We start from the raw sequence: 18030 nt of genomic DNA on the forward strand, positions 1-18030 counted from the left end.
AGATTATTTACAGGCTGTAAGATGGAAAGAATTGGACAGATTTGAAATATGTTTTGGATATTGAGTCAATGTGGTATGGTGTTGAGTTAGATATGGGAAGATGGGAAAGCCAGTTTTCAGGCTTGAGAAACTGGGAAGATTGGGGAGAATTTGCTGAGACAGAAAAGGCTGGGGAGTGACTTGCTTAGGTGAGTGTTGGGGGAAGAATTGGAGAATCAGGAGTTCTGTTTTGTAGATCTCAAGTTTGAGATCTCTCTTATGCCAGTGGAAATGTTAGATGATCAGTTGTGAATGACTCTGGAGTCCAGAGAATCAGGGCTAGAGATAGAAATTTAGGAGTCATCAGTATATTTATTTAAAGTCAAGAGACTGGATGGAATCACCTACACACAGAGGATGGTGCAAGAGGAGAAGGGGGCACAGGGCTGAGCCCTGAGCCATTCCAGCTGTTATACGGTTAGGAGGTGGGACCAGCAGAGTAGAATGAGAAACAAACACAGAGGTAGGAGGAGAACAGAAGAAAGTGGGAGAAAGTGAAGGAGAGCGTGACTTTTTAAGAAGACAGTTGTTCATTGGACTATCCAGAATGGAGGGCTTTGGTGACTTCTGGTATCCTGGAGAGGGCTGAAGAGTAAGTTGAGGTAAGGAAGTGCAGAGAAGGTTTGTAGGCAACATTTCTGAGAGTCTCGGCTGTGAAGGAGAACAGCTGATGTACTTAGGGGGCTGTGAGGTCAAGGGCAGTTTGTTTTGTATGTGTTTTGAACTCACTAGAGAAGGGGTCCCCAGTCCCCAGGCCGCGGACTGGTGCCGGTCTGTGGCCTGTTAGGAACTGGGCTGCACAGCAGGAGGTGAGTGGTGGGCCAGCGAGCGAAGCTTCATCTGCCGCCCCCCACGCTCGCATTATCGCCTGAACCATCCGCCCACCCTGGTCCATGGAAAAATTGTCTTCCACGAGACTGGTCCCTGGTGCCAAAAAGTTGGGGACTACTGCGCTAGAGCATGGAGGGTGCTATGGGAATGGTCCTATGGAAGGGAAAGAGGAGGATACTGCTGGATGGGGAGCAGCAGAGTGAAAAGGTGAAGTTCTTGAGAGGGAGAGAGGGGGTGGGATCCTGGGCCACAGTGCGAAGTGGCCTTTGATTGTCTCTCTTAACAGGAAGCAATTAACCAAGGGGAGCCACAACCTTGAACGGGCCAGGGATTTGGTGGTGAAAGCATGTTGGAAGGCTTGTCTGTTGGTTTCTGTTTTCCCACTAGCGCAGGAGGCAAGGCTGGGGCATCGGTAATTTGAGGAGAGCATCCTGGTCCCTCTGTCTGAAGAGACAGAGCTGGAGGTCTGGTTCAACCCCAAAGGCTGCTTCCATGTTCCCAGCCAGAACACTGTGACCAATGGATCATTCTGGTATCTGGCCCTGATAAAAGGATCTCTACTCCGAAATGAGTTATCCTTTCCATCTCTGGAAACCAAAACTACCCAGCAAAACCCACTCATTTCCCTGCCATAATAAAGGAATTTAAGTTCTCTTCATCAGGCATATCAGTACATGTGTAACATGTATTTACTGTGGACACTGGGTACTTGCACTTGGATGGGAGAAATAGGAATAAACAGAACAATACAAAACAGAGTGAGATGAGAAATGCTGGGGTGGAAGGGGGGTGAATGCTGGGCTTCTAGAGAACAAGAAGGAAACCCAACCCACTTATTTGCAGACATATTTTGGCCCCCAGTTTCTATGTTCTTTCCAAAATCTCCATCCCCATTATTCACAGCTTCCTTCTTTCCTGGTGGGGGAACTCCTTCTCTGAGGGTGGTAGAGAAACTCACTAATGAGAAATATTAGAATATTAAGAGCAGAAGACAAGCATTACAGAGAATCTTCTGGCAGTGGATCCTAATAGAGGAAATGCTGTATCTCCAGGTGGAGAATAAAGAAATCACAACCCCTGAAGCAGCTAAAAGGAGCAAGTAGCCAGACTATACAGGGTGTGGGTACCCTGTCCTGGCCCCAGGCAAGATGTCAAAATGACTGTTTCCAATCAGAAGTTCCCAAAATATTGGTACTATGATTTAATGCCTGTTAAAAGGCCCGTGTGAGTTGTGATTGAGTATGAAATGGGACACATGATTTGCTTTATAATCCATCTGAAGCCCTTATAAAGGCCAAATGTTTTGGAGAATGTTTTAAGCTCTGGTGAAGGTCACAAGGCTTTAATAGGCAGGAAACTCAGGCGAACTTTATTAAAATAGCAGTTCTTGTGTAGCTCCCCGAACTAAAAGAAATGGTACAACAAAGAAGAGGAGGAGCACAGGTAATTATATTTCATTTACTTTTTCCAGTCCCTTTCTTTAATTTATTAGTCAGTCTTTCTTTAGAAACTGCTTTTGTTATTACATTAGCTGTTGGCTTGTTACCTTAGCGATTTGTGGTCAGAAGACATCTCACTATCTCACTCTGGATAGTTTCACTGTTTTTCCTCCTTCCTCACCTCTGCAACATTGGGCGTCCACTTCTCTGCCCCTTTTCAGAAGATTTGTCATTATTTTGTACGTGGACTTGGGAAAAAAAATCCTATTTTTTTTTTTTTTTTTAGTGTTTTCTTCCCTCTGTCTCCTTCTCTAATTATTGTTGTTGGACATCTCTCTGGGTTTTCTATTTTTGCGTTTTCCCCCCTTTACATTCACTTTGAGTGTGTTTCCTTTGAGCTGAAATCCCCAGAAGCTGGAGAACAGGTGAGGTGGCATCAGCCATACCCTTTCATTAAGGCTACACTAAGAAGTGGGGAGCAGTGCTCATTTCTCCAGCCTCCATCAGGAACGGAAGGGGTTCCTGGGAACAGGTGGAAGCTATTCTCCACCAGATGACTCAGGGTCACTGGGATTTCTCCTTACCCTTCTGAACTCAGGGCCTCACAACTCCCAAACTTCCAGCCCATTTTTAGGGTATGTGAGGTTTCCTGGAGGCTGAGTGGGTAATCCTCGGTCCTTTGATGCCTGTGTAACCCCACCCACTCCACCCCATAGCTGTGTAATGTTCAAGACAACGAGGGAACAGAGGAATGGCTGATTGGTTCAGGTGCTGGGGTTTGGTCTTTAGTGAATTTTCTCATTGCTTAAACCTCTGAATGTTTGTAAAGTAGGGTGTTTGTGCATATGTATGTTTTTTAATAGCAGTATTATAATTACAAATTTTGAAAATGGGATATCTTCACGGGTACAAAGGAAGGAAGCCAGGATGGTGGTGTGTGTGCAATGCCGCGGTCAAACTCCCTTCCTGAACTTGGTCACCTTTGAGAAGCCAAAGTGGGCTCTCAGTAAGAGCTGAAGCAAGAGCCTTTGTTTTTCTCTAAGCCCGTTCCTAGGATTCCCTAAACTTTCCCCAAAACACGCCACAGAGGACACCACTTTTCATTTGGAAAAAACAAGTAGGTTTGGGAATAAATATTGCTGGTTAGGAGAAACAGAGACCTTCCTCTACAGAGGATGTGGTAATGTGAGAACGAATTCATTTTCTCTAATTGCATTTCTTTGAAGAAACTTTTGCTAGAGGTAGGGGTTGGAGGAGAATTTGCTGACTCACCCAAGAGACAGAGTCTGGGGCTCTGGTGAGTGTGGCATTATGGCCTGGGCATCCCTGGTCTAGGCTGTCAAGGCTTAGCTGGGCACATAGGCTCCCAGGGAGCATGGAAGAGGGTTGTCTCAAACATAGATGCTCATGCTGTGTGGTTTTCTGCCTCTCTCTGTGATCAGCATTATGCTTCGTGCACTCAGACCCTTAGGTTGCAGGATGTGGCCCTCAACCCTACCTTTGCTCAGGGAAGGAAGGAGCCCTGTCATTGCAGGAATTTGTATATTTGGCTCTGCCAGGTGCTCCAGTTCACTCAAGGAAGAACTCTCTTTCCTTGCGTTATCTTCACACACACACACAAGTGCCACTTTCTTCCTTAGGATCTGGCCATAGATGGACTTGTTCTTTGTGAGTTTCAATATTCCCTTTGCCCACAGAGGCAACTCCAATATCTAGTGGGCCTGGGCTGGGCACAGAGATGGCCGTTGTTTAATCTTTGAGCTGTAGGTCTTCTTGTCCCTTCTCTTTCTTCTAAGGATGAAACCTGTGAAACAAATGCCTCGTGCTATTTTGAAATTTACTCTTTGATGGAAACTGTGGCAGGACCTGGGTGTCAGGTTGTGCTTTCCTTCCTACGTGCCTCTCCTTGAAAGGCTCTGCTTTTTAAGGACCGGCTCTAGGAATTGACGTCTTCAGCCATGGTGGCCCTGGGACCTCATGGAAAGGAGAGATGAAAGATAACCCTGTTAGAGCCAGGGGTTGAATAGTAGAACCTTACCTTTTAAACTTCCCATTTTGTTCTTCCTGCCTCTACGTTGATGCTGAAAGACAAAGAAAATGAGAGACTGGGACCCATTATTCACTCTCCTCTTTCTAAGCAGGTAGAAGACATTCATTATTGAATGAATGATGTGATGTTCATTAATGAATTATGTGACTTTCTGTATTGATTTAATTGTGATTCTTTCCATGCTATTCATTGTTAAAGTGGATAAAAATATTTTCTACTGACCTCCCTGGAAAATTCAAATGAAGAAGGGTTTTCTGCATGTGGTCCTGATTGGTATTTCAGACAGTGGTCCTCTAGCAGAGAAAGATAGAATCTCAGGTCTTCAGGAACATGTATGCTCCTTTCTGTAGGATTCTGCTCCCTTAGCACAGGTGGAGTAGTATCTGATCTCAGGGGCTCAGCACTGCTCACAGATCAGCTGTAACAAATGGGGAGGCTTGGCTCACAGACACCTAAGATGAGAAGATGGCTGATGAGCCGTTTTGAGGACCCGTTCACCTCAGGTGTTCTGAACTCTCCTAATAAGCCATTCAATGGCCCCTGAATCACAGTGTTTGGGGTTACTCTGGAGCCCTCTGCCACATACAGGTGGATGGTCTGTGAACTTTGGAAAGAAGCCCTGGTCCCCGTTGCCTTTTCCCAGCTATTCTCCTTGACTAGATGTCCTCATCTTTCCCTGGAGTTCCCATTCCTGATGTCATTCTGTTTCAATGATTGATTTAGAAAAACGTAAAGGAAGAGAAAAAGAAACAAGAGTCAGTCTCTTCTGTGAGATGGACCTAGAGTTCCTCTACCTGATTGGTGTCATGCTCTTTTTCAAGCATGGAATTCCACTGAATTCAGTAACAATACAGAAGGAAGACCCTGACCCCACACAAAACAAAAGCCCCAGGACTCACTAAAAGGCAGAAGAAACCAGCCAACGTTCTTCATCATCTGACGTGCATTGCTGTCTCAGGTGATGGGGCACAGAGAATGCGTGCTCCAGTCTGAGGTTCCAGGCCCCCATCAGAAGGCTATGGGACAGTCGCAAAGGGCTCCTGAGGACAAATGAGAGGCCAGCCCCTCTGCCACCATCCAGCCTAGTGCATCCCACCACCAGCTCATGGCTGTTAGATATCTCCACCCTCCCCTGGTCCTTCCTATTTTCCTCAGCATACTGTAAATATATATGTATACTCCTGAAAACAAAAAAAATTAATCATAGTCAACCTAAGAAAGAAATGGAAAGTTTTATTTGAGCCAACTGGAGGATTATAATCCAGGAGATGGTCTTTCAGAAAACTCTGAGGACTGTTCTTCCTGTTAGAGGTCAAGGCACAGTTCTATGAGTTTTGGAAACAAAGGGTTATATACCAGAGTAACATATTGACAGTTTGCATAGTCCAACAAGGCAAGTAGTGGGTTATTGTGACCCCTTACAGGATTGAGACAGGAATGTTTTCTCTTAAGGAGCTACCTTGCTGGTGTCAGGAGGAAACTGCTTTTGTTTTTGGCGAGTAGACATCCCTGTGTCTCCTAAGGGGATCTAGTTAATGTATAATCAGGTGCACACTGCACACTAAAGGGGAAGGGGTAGTGGCTCAAATGGGCAGAGAGAGAATTTCATGTTTAAAAATGTTCTTGTCCTGCTTTAAAATAATTTTATTTCATGACACCTTAGTGTAATTTTCTCTCTACTCCACCTATAATCCAGTTACTACTTGGTTCCCTTTTACTCCTTCAAAATACAGGTTTGGACACCACCATTTCCACAGCCTTTGGAGGTCTGAAGATCTCTCAGGAATTTTTACTAATTCCCAGGGATAGTTTTTTGTTTTTCCTTTTATGAAGTTCATTATTAGACGGGAAAACTAGGGTTTGAAAAGGTATAACAGGTGACAGATGAAGAAACGTGAAATTAGAGATAACATTTTTATAAAACCTTTCATTAATGAATATTGTCAATCATTAACACTATCTTTTAAATACAATTATTACATTTATATGGTATTGTGACATTTTTCCTGATCATTTTTACACTCATTTTCTGGTTTGTTTTCACAACCATTCTATATTATAACTACTATTATAATTACTTTCCTCATCTTAAAGTTGAAAAAAACCAAGGACCTTTGTCAAAGATGTTATAATGTTCACAAAAGTATACACACACACACACACACACACACACGTACACTCAGAAGTATATTCTAATATATTGGAGGCATTCAGAAAATCCTGATTTGGTTTTGCTGTTGATCATTTAAGATCAACTATGTCTACAAAATTTATTTAATACTATTTATTAAGTGCATGCGGTATGAATGGCATTGTTCCAGAGACTATGGTAAATATAGAAAGAATAATGTAGCCTCTAATCTCAAGACTTATATAACTTAATTGGAGAGAAAGCCATATGAATATGTGATTTTAAGGAAAGACTAAACAAAATAAGTAGCATAATAAAATATTAGTCCAAAATTAGCAATTATAGGGAAATTAAAGTCATGTTATCTTAGTTGACAGGGATCGTTTTTTAAAAATCTTTTCTTGGGAAACACAATACAGTTATGATCTAATCATGTATAGAATCTACAGTATATTTTATTTGGAAATAGATCCTACACATTAGATTTATAAGGATCTTGTACACATCTTAATAATGACTCTTATTACTTTCCTGATTTCTTCAAAGTTTTTTTCTTTCCACTGTAGCAGCCAACATCTCCGATACTCCCCACCTCTCCAAACTTTTTCATTCTCTGCATTTTTTTATTTAGAAAGGCAAAACCCTTTCTTCCAAAATATTGAACTTCTTGAAGATTTAGATATTGTTGCATTTCCCTGGGTTAGGGATAAAAGTAAATATTTGCAGGTTGTGCAAATAACTAAGAACGAATTGCTTGGTACAGATGGAGAAATGTCAAGGATTCATTCAATTCTTCCTGGAAGAAGGTGGACATGCATATTTACAAATAGAAATTCATATTGAGTGAAGTGGGGATTTCTGGCAAGTCTCCATTTTCTTTTTCATATGTTTTCTAACTCAGTTTGCAGACTCTGTTTTGCAATGAAAAGTATCCACCCAGATTCCATCAAATGCTAGCATTTCTGGGTGCCCGCAAACTCCAATTACTACGGGAAATTGTATGGGATGGGAGAGACTCTGAATATCTCTCATTCAGGTGTTCAGTTGGTATATCTTAGTTGTTTTTTTTTTTTTTTTTAGATTTTCTCACTGAATGATAAAACAGGAGCGTACAAGCTCCCGGAAGCAATGAAACCCTGCATGTCATGAAAAGGATTGTAAGCTAAGACCACATCCATTATCATGGGTAAAAATCTTTGATACTGTCTGTGTAATTCCTTCTGTGTAATTACATACACGACTCGGGTTTATGGTATATAGAGATTGAATTACAATCCTTGGCTACATGCTTAAGAGTTTTTGTTGTTGTCTGCATCAGAAAGAAATTTTTAGAGTCTATAACTCACGAACTACATATTTAATAAGTACCACTAATGATTCTTTCAATTTGTTTGTGTGCAGAACTGGCTCTAACTGACTGAACAGGTTATTTTTGCTCCAATTTCTTTATACTTGTTGAAATAGGCAACTGTTACTAACTTAACTATGAGAAGAATTTCATTTGTATTGCGTGAAAAATATTGACTGGTTTCTAGTTTTATTATAGGTGTTTTCCAGTAAAAATTATTAAAACACGTAGATAATGCTTGCCAGTGCTAACTCAATAAGTAGAAAATAATTAGGATTATCATTAAGCTAGAGATCTCTAAGTGTATTAAGCAATTTTGGAGGCTGCACTGCTATACCCTCTATTACACTAGAAGCTATCTAGCAAATCGTAGGTGTTGTAACAGATTTGTAGTGTAGAAAAGAGTTAGTGCAAAACTGAGTGAAAGGGTGACATAAAGGGTAGGTAAAAGCTTAGCAAGTCAGCAGGGCTCTGATGAACCCACAAAAATTGTATTAAACTTTTTCAGGGATTCTTCTACTGATGGCATTAAAAGAAAAAAAAAGAAAGAAAGAAAGAAAGAAAGAAACACGCAAACAAAACAAACCAAGAAAATCCCCCAAAGACAGAACAAAAATCATACCATACATCCCCAACTCCAAAGGGGAAAGAGGTATCCCTTGGTTTGTGGCCACATGATTCCAGTGTCTGCCTCTGTGGTCATGTCACCTGCTCCTATTTTGTGTCTATTCTTCCTTTGCCTCACTCTTATAAGAGCTTTCGTGATTGCATTTAGGACTCACCTGGATAATCTCTCTGTTTCAAAATTCTGAACTTAATCACCCTTGCAAAGTCTCTCTTCCCATATAAGGTAACATTCACAGGTTCCAGGAATGAAGACCTGGATGTCTTTGTGGGTCTTTATTCAGTCTACCCCCCCCCCCATCTTTATTCTTTTTCTGAATGCTAACTAGTTGGATTGACTCTTTACTTACCTTCTCTCTCCTGTTTTCCTCATCTGTCTTTGTGTTCTACCTTCTGTCTTTCTTATTCTCAATTATATTTTCTAAACCTTCCTTTGAAATTTTAATTTCTCCTGTCATATATTTAATTTCCAATATTACTTCTTGCTTTCTTAATACTCTTTAAAATATGGCATTGTGTTCTTATTTCATGGGTGTAATATTTCCTCAAATGTCTTGTGGATTTTTGGCTATCAATTTCACTCATATTTAAGAGTGAGGCATCTAAAGCTCATTTCTGTCTATGGTTTATTGACAGGTAAGAAGGTGCTAAGACTTCATGGGTAGTTATTTTTTACTCAGCTGTTAATTTTCCCTAGAGAAGAAACCTCCTACATCGCACATGTAAGTTTTCATTTACTCTGTAAGTCAATTGTCATTTGTCCATTTATTTGCCATCTCCTAGAATTTGTATTCATCTCTCATCTGGTGTCATCTTTAAAAAAGTGAGATAAAATTCACATAACATTAAAGTAACCATTTAAAAGTATATAATTCATTGGTATTTTGTACATTCACAATGTTGTGCGACCACCACCTCCATCTAGTTCAAAATATTTTTATCGTCCCCCAAAGAAACTCCATACCCGTTAAGCAGTCATTCCCCATCCCCCCCATAACCACCCCAGCCCCTGGCAACCACTAATCTGCTTTTGGTCACTATGGATGTACCTTTTTTGGATATTTCATATAAATGGAATCATAAAATATATGACTTCTGTGACTGGCTTCTCTCGCTTAGTGTTAAGTTTTCAAGGGTCACCCATGTTGTAGCATGGATTAGCATTTCATTTATTTTTATGGCTGAATACTATTCAATTGTATGGCTGTAGCACATTTTGTTTATCCATTCATCAGTTGATAGACTCATCTGCTGTCATCTTACTATTCTGTTTGGCTGAGTGGACTTGTGCCACTTTATACTTTTATTGACATTTTTGTAGGATTTGGGAAAGAAGCAGAGAAAAATGTATGTGTTCCAATCTGCCATATTTAACCAAAAGTGTATGCCATTGTTTTAAACTAACAATACAGACATATTGTGCTTCTCTTGAATAACACACAAATAAAAAATTGAGCTTGTACAAAACAAACTGGAATGGGCATTGTCCTCTAACAGACCACAACTGCAAGCAACAAATAATGACTCATACTGGTACTCCTTATCAAAAATTCATATTCATATTCTTTAATATACTAGAGTTGGCTTTTCAAATAGCCCCTTTAAAATATTTTATTCTTATTTCTTTGTTTTTACTTTTCAGTTACATGTAGTTATATGTTATGTCATCATTAATTTTCAAATTAGAGAGGACTGGCTCTAAAACTGGTCCCACCCAAGAAACTTCAGTTACTGGAAGAATCAGACTAATTTAACAGCCCCACTCACCCTCCAGCATAATTCTGGATCATAATAATAGGGTGGATTCTAGATAGAACCTGTTAGATTCATTTAATTGGAAATATGTTGCATAATGATTTTAAAGGTTTTATATATATTGTGTCCTTTATAATTCATTGTCAAGACAATACCGTAACGATAATAACAATAATCGAATACCCAGAAATCAGCCACAGTCTCTCAATTACAACAGATTAAGAGTTTTTAATTCTCCCATCTAGCTCTTACTTATTGACATTCCTAATGCTTACATAATTATAATCATTTAGATAGATATAATTCAATATTCTGCTTTATTTCACATATATTATATCATAAGCATTTGTTTTATTGCTTTAAAATCTTCATAATCATCATTTAGTGGCTGAATTGTATTTCATTATGTGGGCATACCATAATTTACTTAATCATTCTCCTAAGATTAGGCATTTGGACCATTATGAGTTCTTTTGAATAACTGTGAGACTTGAATGGAAGCAGTTAATACCCAACTAGAAGGAAAGTGGTCCTATTTATAGATCTTAGGCTTTGTCTCAGACAAGCCTGGGTTCTCTTGTGTTGGCTCAACCACTAGCTTTGTGCCTTGAGTGAACTTCCTTTTATTTATTTTTGTAATTACAGTACTTGATTGAGGTCTCTTTTACATACAGTAAAATGCACAGATCTCAAATGCCTAACAATGAACTTTTACATATGTACACACCTATGTGACCACATAAACCCCTCCCCCCCCCCCCAAGTGTAACCACTCTTCTGATCTCTGGCACCATGAATTAATTTTGTCTTTCAAAATTCGTATAAATGGAATCACACAATATGTGTTCTTTTGTATCTGTCTTATTTTCTTTGAAATTTGTCCATGTTGTTGTGTATATCAGTTTGGAAGTTTGTTCTTTTTAATAGCTGAGTAGTTTTTCAGGGTGTGGACATCCCACAATTTGTTTATCCTTTCTTCTGCTAATGGACTTTTGTGTTGTTTCTACTTTGGGGCTATTATGGATAGAATTGCTCTGGTTGCTATGAACATTCTTGCACAAATGTGTTTTTTTTTTTTAAATTTATTTATTTTATTTATTTTTGGCTGTGTTGGATCTTCGTTGCTGCGTGTGGGCTTTCTCTAGTTGCGGCGAGCGGGGGCTACTCTTCGTTGTGGTGGGCGGACTTCTCACTGCAGTGACTTCTTTTGCTGCAGAGCACGGGCTCTAGGCACTCAGGCTTCAGTAGTTGTGGCTCGCAGGCTCTAGAATGCAGGCTCAGTAGTTGCGGTGCACGGGCTTAGTTGCTCCGTGGCATGTGGGATCTTCCCAGACCAGGGCTCGAACCCGTGTCCCCTGCATTGGCAGGAGGATTCTTAACCACTGTGCCACCAGGGAAGTCCCACAAATGTGTTTTTAGATACAGGCACTCAGTTCTCTTGGGAGTCTATCTAGGAATGGAATTGTACTATAAAGTAAGTATAGTTGGTGAAGTTGACAAACATGAAAAACATGGTGCAATCACAATACTGAATGGAATGGAAAATATGCCAAGACCTGACTTGAGTAAATCTTTGAATCTCTCTGAACTTTAGTTTCATCAGCTTTAAAATAAAAATGATAATACCTTCCCTGAAGAGTTGCTATGAAGATTAGAATATATTGAAGAGTGTAAAGTATCTGGCATAGGATCTGGGGCACAGTAGGGATTCTCTAAATGGGAGCGATGATGATGATGACGGTGGTGGTTGTGTGGTGGTAGTGGTGGTGGTGGTGGTGACGATGAAGAAGAAGATGATGGTAATATGATCTCTTTATATGCACTGTTGAGTAGACTTGTTGAATTAAAATATAGAGCTGACCTCTTTCTCTAAACCTTGAAAGAAAGTCTGAAAACGTTCAAGAAGGTCCCTCTTGTATTATACATTGGCTAGACCTATGGTTCTTTTTTATTTTATTTTATTTTTATTTATTTATTTATGGCTGTGCTGGGTCTTCGTTTCTGTGCGAGGGCTTTCTCTAGTTGCGGCAAATGGGGGCCACTCTTCATCGCAGTGCGCGCGCCTCTCACTATCGCGGCCTCTCTTGTTGCGGAGCACAGGCTCCAGACGCGCAGGCTCAGCAATTGTGGCTCACGGGCCTAGTTGGTCCGCGGCATGTGGGATCTTCCCAGACCAGGGCTCGAACCCGTGTCCCCTGCATTGGCAGGCGGATTCTTAACCACTGCGCCGCCAGGGAAGCCCTAGACCTATGGTTCTTAACGGGATGCCAGCAGCCCATCCCTGAGATTCTTCTTTAATTTTCTGAAGATGGGGCCCAGTCTTCTGTATGTTTTAGATGCTCCTCTGGTGACGTTAATCTGCTGTCAGGGCTGAGAACCACTGCTTAGCAGAACTAATTTATAGCTCACCGTGTCAGACTTTGCCATTCCTCAGTTCTTCGAGGTAGCAAACTGACTGTATTACTTTTACATTCTTCTCTGTGCTGACCACTTCACCCTAGTCACATCTGAGACCCTGAAACCATCTCTTGAGATTTATGTCTTATTGGTAAGCTGCCTCTCCTCCTTTTCTCTTGTTTCTCTTAGGAATCTCAAGCTGTTGATTTTAGAAGACGTGCCTTTGTTCCCCATTTGCTGCTTGGCCTCAATATGCAGTCTCAGTCTTCTCAGATGTCACCTTCTCAATATTTTCTTCCTATTTCTCCCGATGTTTTTACCTTTTCATTTAAAATAAACACAAATATGGCAAACTCCTGCAGCCTCTGGCAGCTGGCAGCCTGCAGGCCTGGCTGTTCCCACCTTGGAGGTACAGATTATCCTGGCAGACTGTTGAAAGTTGTTGTGACTTAAGGAGCAGCTGGTTTTTCTTCTCTTTCTTTCTTTTTAAAAATATTTAAACCTTAGTTTATTTTTACTTTTAATTGTCAAATTAATGTATGTTTACTGTGGCAGAAAATTTGGAGAGTTAAGTCTAAAGATCCAGAAACAACAACAAAAATAATTTGTGCAACTTTGTCCCTTATATAGTCAACATCCAGTTTCAGCTCCAGCGATTCCTACATGGATGGCCCTGGGTTACTTGTCTTCCCTGAGTCTGTAGCCTCATATGTTAAAGAGGGAGGATAGCAAAAACCTGATAGAAAAATGGGAAAAGACATGAATCATAACTCACCAAAAAATAGATAAAAATGGCTACTGAGAGCTTCCCTGGTGGTGCAGTGGTTGAGAATCCGCCTGCCAATGCAGGGTACACGGGTTCGAGCCCTGGTCTGGGAAGATCCCACATGCCGCGGAGCAACTGGACCCATGAGCCACAACTACTGAGCCTGCGCGTCTGGAGCCTGTGCTCCGCAACAAGAGAGGCCGCGATAGTGAGAGGCCCGCGCACCGCAATGAAGAGTGGTCCTCGCTTGCCGCAACTAGAGAAAGCCCTCGCACAGAAACGAAGACCCAACACAACCAAAAATAAATAAATAAATTAAAAAAAATTGGGCCTGTCAAATTAAAAAAAAAATAAGGCTACTGAACATATGAAAAAACATTCAATTTCTCTTATCTTCAATAAGATAAATGCAAATTAATGGCAAAAGGTTTAAGGCTTGACAACACACTTTGTCAGTGAGGTAGGGGACAAACAGGCACTCTCAGATACTGCACACCCTTATAGAGAGGAATTTGGCAATTCTTAAACAGACTACATATATGTTTATGTTTTGATCCAATAATCCTACTGCAAAGAATCTACTCTGAAAATGTGTCTTCACAATATGAAATATACATGCACAAGATTACTCATTGCAACATTATTCACGATTGCAAAATATTGAAAATAAGCTAAATCCTCAAATGTAGGAAATTTTTATTGAATAAACTATGAAACATTTAAATTAAGAGGAACCATGCAAGTTTAAGAGAAAAGGATAAATAGCTCCATAAACAGAAATGAAGTAATGTCTTGTGAAAGAAGTAAAAGGCAAAGGAGTACTATATATACAGTATACTACCTTTGTGTAAGAAACGTAGGTAATAATAAAATATACATTGCAAGAAGGATAAATCAGAAACTAATGAGACTGATTACCTACGGGGGTGGATGGGAACAGGGTAGAAAGTACAGGACAGTGAGTGACACTTCTCTGAGTATATTCTCTTGTGTAGTTTTGATTTTGGGCATCATGCTAATGTTATTTCACTCTCAAAAAATTTGAATCAACAAGAATGTAGGGGGAAAAAACCTTAAAATGGAATATAAACAGAAGTAGATGAACTCAATTTTCAATAAATTAATATAACCACTTAGAAGTGTGAAGAAGAGCTGAATTGAGTAAATTTGAACATAGTATTTTGGCTATTGTTAGTCAAAAGACATTTTTTTTCTTTTATAAATTTATTTATTTAGTTTTGGCTGTGTTGGGTCGTTGTTGCTACTTGTGGGCTTTCTCTAGTTGTGGCGAGTAGGGGCTACTCTTCATTCCAGTGCGCAGGCTTCTCATTTAGGTGGCTCCTCTTGTTGCGGAGCACAGGGTCTAGGTGCGCGGGCTTCAGTAGTTGTGGCACACAGGCTTGGTTGCTCCGCGGCATGTGGGATCTTCCCCTACCAGGGCTCGAACCCGTGTCTCCTGTATTGGCAGGCGGATTCTTAACCACTGCACCACCAGGGAAGCCCCAAAAGACATTTTTGAACTATATTTATTAAGTTACTTTTTTTTTGCATTGTATGGGTTTAGTAATTCTGAAACTACTTTCTGTATATGGTAGGACTGAGCAGTTGAGTAAATATATTGATGATGCTGGCAGCCAGACTTCTCACAGTTGGGGAAGAGGGGTACAAGTATGGAATAGGGGAAGGCTGGGAAGAACACTGTGGTGATTGGTGTTGGACTGCAATTGGAGGTATCAGTAGGAATGTCTGTATATCTATACATATACATATGTGTTGTTTAAGTCTGTTAGGCCGCTATAAAAAATTACCATAGAGTAGGTGGCTTGTAAACATCAGAAATTTCTTTCTTATAGTTCCGGAGGCTGGGAAGTCCAAGATCAAGGAGTCGGCAGATTCAGTGTCTGGTGAGGACCACATCCTCATAGACAGCTGTCATCTGACTTTAATCTCACATAGCTGAATGGACTAGGGAGCTCTGTGGGGCCTCTTTTATAAAAGCGCTAATCCCATTCATGAGCGCCTCACCCTCATGATCTGAGTACCTCTCAAAGGCCCCACTTCCTATCATCACTTTGGGCATTAGGTTTCAACATAAGAATTCTGCAGGGAATACAAATGTATGTAATCATACACACATGCATATTATACATATGTAAGTGTATTTATATATACTCATGCTATTTATATATACATATATAAATAGTGTATATTTATACATATGTAGATACACACATATGTGAATGTATACACACACAAACATTTCTTAAATACACACTGAAAAGACTTAGAAGCAACCCCTGCCCCCACCAGATTTTGGTTTTCAAATATCATACCACATTAAAAATAGTTAGTGCTTCTTGAATTAATGGCCAATTCCAGGGCCAGGGAAGAGAAACAGGGCCTGGGACATATTTTTGTCTAAAAAGTAAGGATGTACTTAAGGAATAATGGGAACTTGTATTAGTCAGGGTTACCCAGAGAAACAGAACCAATAGGATTTATATATTTATATAATATAAAATTTTGTATATTTATTAGAAGGAATTTAAGAACATATTTGGTAGTATATTTATTGTAAGGAATTAGCTCATGTGATTATGGAGGCTGGCAAGTCCCAAGATGTGCAGAGTGAGTAAGCAAGCTGGAGATCCAGGGGAGCTGAGGGGTAGTTCCAGTCCAATGGCTGGCAGGCTTGAGACCTAGGAATAGATAGTGTTTCAGTTCGAATCCAAAGGCAGTAAAAAGATGAAATCCCAGTTTGAAGACCACCAGGCAGGAATTATTCTCCTTACCTGGGAAAGGGTCAGCATTTTTATCCTATTCAGGTCTTCAAGTGATGGGAGGTGGCCCACTCACATTATGGAGGGCAATCTGCTTTACTCAGTCTACTGATTTAAATGTTAATAACATCCAAAAACACCCTCCCAGAAACACCCAGAATAATGTTTAACCAAATATGTGGGTACCCTGTGGCCGAGTCAAACTGAAATGAAAATTAACCATCATAAGAGCTATGAAAAAAGAAAATAATGAGAGCAGTGGATTATAATTCATTGAATAAAATATAGATTGTGAGTCCATAAAGACAGTAAATAAACAAATAAATAAGTAAAAGAAAAAGCAAATCTCTTCATTAAATGAGAAAGCCAGGAATGATGGAGGTAGCTCACTATTTTATGACCATTATAGTAAAAACTGATTCAGACAAATATCTATAAATATTACAATAGTGGGTGAAAGTTTGATGAGGTGATTCATATATATATACTCTCAAAGAATCCCCCTAAAAAGAAAGGTAACTATAGTGGAGAAATCTGGCTGACACTACCTGATGGTTTCAGCCTTATTTAACATCTCCAGTTATGTGATAAATGGATGTCATGTGCCTCTTGATATGATGCATTGAGGACACAATATCACATATATAGCATTCTTGCCAAACATGAAAGAAAAACAAATTGTGGGGAAATCTACAAAATACATGGCCCATGCACTTAAAACATGTCCATGTCATGAAAAACAAAAGTTGAGGAGCCGCTTCAGATTAAAGGAGACCAACTCTTTGGTCCAAACATCTGAATGCAGTGAGTGATCCTGGATTGGATCCTGGATCTGAAAAAAAAAAGTGCTATGTAGGACATTATGGGGACAATATAGTGTATAGTATGAATGTGAAATTTCCTGACTTGATCATTATACTGTGGGTATGAAACAAAATGCCTGTTGTAAGGAAACACACAGTGAAGTGCTTAGGAGTAAGGGGACATGATGTATACAACTTACTCAAGTTGTTCAGAAAATGTATGTGTGCCTATGGAGAGAGAGACAAAAAGAAAAAGATAAAGCAAACATGGCAAAATGTTAATTGGTAAATCCAAGTGAAGGGTATGGAAGTGTTCTTTGTAATATTCATGAAAGTTTTCTTTAAGTGCAAAGTTATTTCAAAATAGTTATTAAATTTAAAATAAAGACAGAATAAGAGTATTTATAGTATTTTTATAAGGACTAAATTGAATAATCTATAAAAATATTTTAACACAGGGCCTGGCATAGAGGGGAACACTCAATTAATTGCTAGATATTATTCAACTAAAATGAATATAATATCACCATATTAATATTTTATTAATATAGCAATTGATAGTCACTATCAATATATTAATATCAACATATATATCAAAACACTTGATATCAATATTATATTAGTATTTGATCAATATATCATATTTACTATATTGATAATAGCATTGATACATTAATATTACTACTACTAATATCAATATACAAATATTTACTGTTGCAGTAAATAATTTTATTAAAATAATATTACAAGATAATTGTGCTTTTTCACTTAAATTATACCATGAGTAATTTGATTTTTAATGATGTGTGATATTTTATTGTTTGTATATTTCACAATGAAAATCTTTTCTAATTTTGGATGTTTATGTTGTCTCTACTTTTCTTTTTTAATTCTTTTATAAGTAACATCTTGCTTGTAAATTTATAAAATAATTTATAAAAAGTAATATAAATTTCTGTCCCTCTTCCTGATTGTGTAGGACAGGGAGTAATATTGCAAAGTCAAAGGGACAGACATTTTAAAAACTCTTTTGTTAGCTGCCAGAGGCTTTCCAGAAAGATTTTTCC

General features: G+C 39.3%; 1 protein-coding gene across 1 annotated transcript in view; it reads left to right on the top strand.

The window, feature by feature from the left end:
- Nucleotides 1-7628: 7628 nt before the first annotated feature.
- Nucleotides 7629-18030, top strand: part of FREM1 (FRAS1 related extracellular matrix 1) — a 226594-nt gene continuing 216192 nt past the window's right edge. Inside the window, exons 1-3 of the mRNA XM_057548002.1 lie at nt 7629-7676; nt 8347-8490; nt 9099-9184. The gene's annotated coding sequence lies outside the window, so the exon portion shown is untranslated. The remainder of the gene's footprint in view (nt 7677-8346; nt 8491-9098; nt 9185-18030) is intronic.

The sequence above is a fragment of the Balaenoptera acutorostrata genome, chromosome 6 (assembly GCF_949987535.1).
Source record: "Balaenoptera acutorostrata chromosome 6, mBalAcu1.1, whole genome shotgun sequence".
NCBI lineage: Eukaryota > Metazoa > Chordata > Mammalia > Artiodactyla > Balaenopteridae > Balaenoptera > Balaenoptera acutorostrata.